This window comes from Gossypium raimondii, chromosome 13 (genome assembly GCF_025698545.1).
Source record: "Gossypium raimondii isolate GPD5lz chromosome 13, ASM2569854v1, whole genome shotgun sequence".
Lineage (NCBI taxonomy): Eukaryota > Viridiplantae > Streptophyta > Magnoliopsida > Malvales > Malvaceae > Gossypium > Gossypium raimondii.
In genome coordinates, this window is record NC_068577.1 from 18,054,979 (window position 1) to 18,063,445 (window position 8,467).

Below are 8,467 nucleotides of genomic sequence, written 5' to 3' on the forward strand. Positions count from 1 at the left end.
TCATCATATTCTGAAGCTGTAGCTAGAGTTCGTCATATTTTCTAATTGCCTCTGCTTCCCTCGCTACCGCCTCCGCTTTAAGTTGTAGCTGGAGTTCTTCATATTTTCTTTGAGCCTCCGCTTTAAGTTGAGTAATTTGCTCAACTGTGCTTGCTTGTATCTGAGCCATTTGGTCTTTTAACCTCCAGACTTCAGCTTGAGCCTGATTCCGTGAAGGCATGTATTGCTGCGAGCTAGATCCAAAATATTAGGTTGGGTTAACAAAAGATCCTTGAAATCTAACTCGACCATACCTTTCAGGACCCAAAACTTCAGTAATAATTCGGTTATCAATGTCGTTAAGATTAACAGAACTATCACTCGAAGCGATCGCTTCATACTCCGCCCTTTTATCCTTTAGTTTCTCCTAATAAATCAATCAAAGAGTTAGAAACGAAATATATATTCAAAACAAATGCAGCATAACATTATTTGCATTACAAACAACAAATTAAACCATTATAATTAAACATGATAAATATTTAAAATAATTTAAATTTTATTAAGTAAATATACCATAATTTCTGCAGCTTCAATAATCATAGGAGATTCATCTTTCTTTCTATGTGTAATGTCAAAAAGCTGAAGGCGTCTAACTTTTTGACCAGATGACAGTTCCTACAATATAGTAGGAAAAATATTATTTAGTAGAAAGTAATTAATATTTGGCACAATTAATAAATTCAAAATACCTCGTCATCAGCTACACAAGTAAAATTTTTCAACCTAACTGTGTGCGTGAATTTTTGTTTTTGCCTACTTGTAGTTCCAACTTGCTCACGATCCTACATTATGAAATTATTATTACGCATATTACGTATATATTAAATGCTATGAATTGAAATGATTATAAGAGTTTGGAAGTACGTAATACCTCTCATTTCTTTGAATTCCAAAATCTAACTGCATCTTCCTATTGGTACCTCAGCATTCCCGGCTAGACATTTCACAATTTCTCTTTGAGGCTTATATTTTTCTTAAAATATTCCTTCTTTAAAGCACTTATATGGTCTCTTCATTTTTTCCTAATGCCTTCTTTACATAATTATCCGAAACCTCTAAAGCAAATCTCTCTTGCAAATAACACAAGTTTAGAAAGTTAATATAAATGAAACATAAACCAAAGTATTATAAATTACATTCATGTTATTACCTTAATATTATTGAGAGCTTAATTTTTGTTATTATCAGGTATATGATGCCATGACTCGTAGTTGATAGGCAACAGATTGGTATTTCGTGCTATAATGCCCAAGTATCTTGCTAAAAGTTGAGCTTTTGATCCAAAAGACTGACAATGATTGTTTCTAGCTACATTAACACGCTCAACATAATTTAACTCATATAAATCTTTTAATAGTGTATGTCCTCGAGTTTTGCGCATCCCACGACTTTCAACTAAAAAAATATTATATTATAATATAAGAATTTGAAACAAAAATCAATAATAAAAGTCAACACGCATGTAAATTAAAGTTAACATTACTTTGAATTTCTGTAGGTTCGTCAATTGTATTCGGAACATTCGAAGATCCAATAGCAGTCTATTGTTCACTATTTGTTTCTTCCGAATTTGGAGGATTAGATCTCGCAATACTTAGATCTCGCAATCTTCTTCTAGACATTTTATCTGCAATACACATAAAATAGTTGAAATATTAGTAACTAATTACAACAATAATAGTACATATAAAATAGTTGAAATATTTAACAAGATCAAGATTTAAATTATAATATTACATATAATTAAAAAATCGTAAAATCTTACTACATCATGATTCGTAAATATCTTCTTCCACATCCTGACGAAACCATTGAAATTGTGTACTGGTACTAGGGATAGTTTCATTTAAGTTTTGTTCTGAAAAATGCAAAGTTTCTGACCTTTCGTTGATGTCATCTCTACTTCCATTGCCTATGTCAAACAAGTCTCTAGGTGTGTTACGGAGTACAACGTACCAACCCTCATTAGTTGGATCTTTTAAGTAAAAAACTTGTTTGACTTGAGAAGAAAATACATACGGCTCGTCTATCAATTGTTGTCCAGTGTGAATTAATCGAGAGAAGTTCACCATTGTAGAATCAAATTTATCTTTTTTAATTTCGTGAGCAGTATTAACATCAGCCCAATCGCATCGAAATAAGACAACCTTTCGTTTGCCATAGTAACCCAACTCAATAATGTCAATAAGAAGTCTGTATTACTCCATATTTTCCTCAACAGGATTACTGTCCCTAGCACTAGCATAACTTGTAATTGAAGAATTAACAACTATTCCACAATTTTGACTCTTCCTCAATCTTTCGCGAGATTTTGTATGAAACCTGAATCCATTGATGAGGAAGGCACTATATCTTTTTACTACTCTATTCAGACTTTAAGAAAGCCATTTAACTTTGTCATTGATGTCATTTTCACTCCAAACCTATTGAATCAAAAGTAAATTGATTAATTATAAATGTTATACGAAAACATTATTATTTGTCAATGAAAGCTTCAGTTGCATACCGTTTGCCCTAACCATTCATGAAAAGATTCTGTGAATAACTTATGAATCTCTCAATTTTAAAATCTTTTGGAGCGTGAAAGAGATCTCAAGACTTGTTTGTACTCACTATGTCAAAAAGTGGATTACTTGGTTAGAAGATAAACAAATTAAAAATATGAATATTTATCAAATTCTAAAACTTACTTGCGTAATGGTTCAATTGAATCGTGGTGAAAAAGAACATATCAATGTGCTTGTACCCAAGATCTATCATCTAAGTGTGCAATTTCAACTTTACTGATTGATTCTCTATAACTTCGAAATAGATAAGTTTAGGCTAAGTTATGATTAGTGAGCTCAGCATTTCTACTTGGTCTATTCAGTCTTATTTCAACATCTTTTAAATATCTAGACTAGAAAGTCATACACTCCTCTGCCAAGTAACCTTCAGTAATTGGTCCTTCTAGATAACGCTTATTATGACAATAAGAATTCAATTTGCATAGGAACCTAAACACGATATACAACATTATCAAAAGTTGTAACTAAAGGTATATTCATGAATGGATGAAAACTTTATAATTAAATTAGCACCTCTTTATAGGATACATCCACCGATAGAAAATCGGTCCACCAAGTTTTGCTTCATGAGGGAGATGGATTAGCAAGTGCACCATAATAATGAAGAAGGAAGGTGGAACGATCTTCTCCAAATTGCATAAAGTTAAGGCAGCTTGATCTTGTACTTTCTCAAGTTCTTCAACAATCAAAACTTTGCCACAAATAGCTTTCATTATATTGGATAGTTCAATTATACAAGACATCACCTTTCTTACATACAACACCGTAAAGCAACTGGTAGTAAATCTTGCATCAAGATGTGATAATCCTGTGATTTTAAGAAATATATTATTCGATCTTTAAGACTCACACATTGAGATATATTTGATGCATATGCATCTGGACCTTTATATCATTCAACACTATGTTGAACACTTATTTTTCTTTCTTTGACATTGCAAAAATAGAATGCGGCAATCGAGATTTTCCATTCAAAAGTAATTGGGGATGAAGGTCACACTGAATTCCCATGTCAACTAGATCAAGTCGACTCTAAAGATTGCCTTTCAATTTTCTATCGACATTCAAAATTGTCCCAATGATTTCTCGCAAACATTCTTTTCAATATGCATGACATTAAGATTGTGTCGCAAAATGTGATGCTCCCAATAAGGCAACTCAAAAAATACTTCTTTTTTTCCACAAGTCTGCCTCATTAGGATCATCCTCTTCATCAGATTCATCATCAATCTACCGGTCAACATCGCCAACATACGCCTCCCTCGGTCTTCTCTTTGTTTGCGTGTTAGGTGGTTAATTCATCTTCCTATAACTGAAATTGATATCTTTTAACATGAACAAGATTTCAGATTTAATGGTCTGCTCAAGAGCTTCTCTGAACTCTTCAATACCATCAAATATAGTCTCTAGAACCTAAATCTACGATTTCCATCTAACCACCGACGATGCCCCATATAAGAGAACTTCTTCTCATTATATAACCACTTCGAACATGTTTGCGCTACACATCAAAGACAAGCATAACGTCCTTTGGTAGTCCAACCAGATAAATTGGCAGAAGTTGGGAAATCATTAATAGTCCATAACAAAGCTGCACATAAATAAAAGTTCTCCTTCCTCAAGACATCATATGTTTCAACACCCCCCATAACTGTTTCAACTCTTCAATAAGTGGCTGCATATAAATGTCAATATCATTTCTAGGACCTTTCTCTCTAGGGATAATCATAGATAAGATAAAAGAAGATTGCTTCATGCAAATCCAATGAGGCAAATTGTAAGGAACAAGCACTACAAGTCAAGTATTGTACGAAATACTCATGATTTTAAAAGGATTAAATCCATCAGTTGCTAGCCCAAGCCTCACATTCCGAGGATCGCTTGCAAAGCTTGGAAATTTACTATCAAATGATTTCCAAGCTAAAAAATTAGCAGGATGTCTTAATAATCCATCATCGGCCCGTTGATCATGATGCCACCTCATAGACTCAACTGCCTTTGAGACATGAAAAGCATTTGAAGCCTTGGTATTAGTGGAAAATATCGCAAAATCTTTATTGGCTTCTTTCTTGATTGTGCCTCACCTTCATCCTCATTCACATCCTCTGTATTTCTATTCATCCAATGAGATTTACCGCGAACATGACAAGACTGTTAGTTTTTTCGATCATCACAATACAACATATAGTCATTTGGGAAATTATGAATTTTGTCGTACCCAAGGCCTAAATCTTTGATCAGTTTCTTCATATCTTTGCATGAATGAGGGATTTTTGCAAACAGAAACATATCTCTTAAAAACTCTAACAGCAATGTCAAAGAGTTTCCGGTCCACCCTTCCAAACATTTTAAGTGAAAAAGAAAAATGCAGAAGGACATTTTTGAAAATTTCGATCCCTCGTAAAGTTCTTTGTTCATTTCATTAAGTAACTTGTAGAACTTCGCCGCTTCTTCATTTGGCTCTTCATCAAGTATACTTCTTCTCGTTCGGTAAAAGTATTTCCACCAATATCACAATCATCAGATGCAATAATTTTAGGTGGAAATGATTGCAAACCATGACTGCACATATTAAATGCATCCCGTAACATAACTTCATGTCATCTTCTCTAACAGGCTGATGGTAAGCATTATGAGGATAAGTTGGGTTAATCATTTAAGAGGTTCTACGATTTGTACACTCTCCATGGAAAATTCATTTTTTATACCCCTGAATAAAGCCATCAACAATTAGATGTTCGTAGAAAACTTCACGAATATGCCAATTGATGTTGCCATACTTCTTACACGGGCAAAGAATCATATTCTCTTGGCTTTCATTTTGAAATGTAAAATTTAGAAAAGTTTGTACTCCATTTCGATATTCGTTGCTTACCCTTAACAAATTCATCCAACTCTTATCCATTTCGTGGTTCTTGAAGTCTAAAGTTGACAATAAATTACGGTTACTTAAGTGTTCTAAATTGATTTAAATCATGTCATTGTACTAAAATAGATATTACATATCAAGTATCAAGTATCTAATGGGTGTAAACTAATTCGTAAGTTGTTTATTTATAAGTAGAATTAAGTTATGTAAGTTATGATATGATATATATTTATGCAAGTTATGTAAGTTATGTAAGTTATGATATGATATATATTTATGTATTATGTAAGTTATGTAAGTTATAATATGATATATATTTATGTAGGTTATGTAAGTTATGTAGGTTATGTAAGTTATGATATGATATATATTTATATATTATGTAAGTTATGTAAGTTATGATCCAAAGTCTTTTTTATTCTTTAAATGTTTATGTAAGTTATGATTGTCCTCTTTAAATTTTAACTTTAAATTTTAACCCTTTAATTATACTCTTTTAATTTATAAATTTATGCTTTTTTCACCTTTATGTTTACTATACTTAAAAGACCAAAATTAACAAATTAATAATTATATGTTGATAAAGTTAATAATTTTAATTTTTCATCTATTTTGAGTTAATATTTAAATTAATAATTATATGTTTACTATCACTTTCTCTTTCTCTTTCCCTTTCCTCGTTAAAAGAGGGTGTTTGACCTTAGCCACTATTTGCTCTTTTTATTTAATAAAACTACATAGTAAATAAATACTAGAAAACGATATATAGGTGTAAACTTGGGATTATTAATATGAACCCCACAAAATACTAGCACGATAAATCCATCTTATAGGTGTAAACATCGATCAATTTAAAAAAAAATACTAGTACGATAAATCCATCTTATAAGCTTTTTTTTCTTCTTTATTTAGGATAAGAATGGGTTATAATTTGATGGTTAACAAAATAATTTTTCATTTAAATAGCCTTTAAATCATTTTTTTGGAAAAAGATTAGTAATTTGATTTTTATATAAAATAAATTTAAATAATACTAAATATTATTATATTGATAAAAATTATTTTTAAGTTTTAAAACATTTAAAAACATTAAATATTAAAATCATACATTATAATTTTCAATATTATTAAACATATACATTAATTAGTATTAAATATATATATATATATTTTAGTCAAAAGAGAGTATTTAATCATATAATAAATTAATATTTTTAGTCAAAATATTGAAAAATCATGTTAATATTTTAATAAAATATTGAACTCCATAATAGCCAAAAAAATAAAATAAATGAAAAATAAAATAGTATAAATAGCAAAATTACGAGTTCGATACTACAACTAATGCTAAACCCTAATTATTTAGTTAAATTAATCATTAAAATGTAAGAATTAATTTGAATGTCACAAAATATGTACAGTAATAAACTTGAAAATTTATATACTAAAACGGAAACAAAAAAAACCTTTCAAATTGATTACAAAAAAGGAATGAATATTCAACCAAACTTTCCTAATAATCAACACCATGGAACATTATTAAACCAAAACCAATTTAATAACTAAGGAGCAAAAGAGATCACATACATACTCCACGAGCATACAGGTTAAGCATTCAGCCAAACAATTTGCAAACAACATATGAGAACGAAGGCTTTAAATATAAGACAATAAAGGCTTTAACAGTTTGCAAGTAGCATATCCAGAGAAAGACAATAGCATGTTCCATTCTCAACTCCATTCTCACCTCCATTTTAAACTAAACAGCCTATTGAAATTCAACTCCATTCTCAAAGTATCTACCAGATAAAATGTGGGGTATTTAGCATATCGCAATATTTTCAATCATCAAATATCAATCGAAGAAAAAGCAGCAGTTTTAAATATAAGGGTGAAATTCACTTCTATTACCTTTACAAACTTTGGCCTGCTTAATTCGGTCTGACCAAAAAAGAGAAAGAAATAGATAATTTGGAGCTCAGTAACAGCCCTGCAAAACCATGCTCTATATCAAGATATTGCTGATGTAAAAACTCAACTATACTAGCCTTAGTTAACAAGGGACTAAACACCATTGTAAAGCACATATTTATACATGGGAAGCCCCTAATAACTTAAAAGCATATCCGAGTTTCGGTAGGTAAAAATGAAAGCGTAAAATGAAAGACTTGGTCAATAGTAGCATTTATAATTAAGGCCACAACTCAATAAAAATAGATTCAACATAACAATGTAATAAATTATAGAAATAGTATTGCATAAAACAATTCCATCACATTAGCATAGGCATTTTTCAATCAAATCATACCACCTTATTGCATTTCTAAAAAAAGCTAATTATTTATTAATTTAATCATTAATGAATAGTTGAATTAATTTGTTATCATTTAATTATCACATGTAATGTATAAAATGATATTTTTTACGCTTTTCAAGATATTTATTGAAGCGAGCTAATAAAATGATAGATCAATTTACTTCACAACATCTTGCATTTTCTAGATGCATAGAAAGACTCTAAGATTTTGATCTATTAAAAGGAAACTACTACAATTATTTTTCAACGTAAATTTGAGATAACTTTTATTTTAATTACGAAATGCATAAATTTAATAGAAAAAGATAATATAAGATAAGAAAGATGAAATTATACCTGTTAACTTGTTATTGGTAAGAGAAAATGTTTGGAGAGAAGTCAATTTTTCAATAACGGAAGGAATTTCACCTGAAACATATAATTAAATTAATAAAAATTTACAAATAAGTAATCCAAAAACTGCAAACAAGCACAAACTAAAAAAGGGAGAGGAAGCTAGTTTTTTTCCATAAAGTTGGGTTAATAATTTGATTGTAAGGAAAGGGTATAAGACAAATCATGTTTAAGCCATAAAGTTGGGATAATACATCAATTGGCAAGATAGCTGTCGAAACCATTTTCATTTTTGAAAAAAAAAATTTGTTGTTGATGAAAATTTGGAGTCTCCACCAA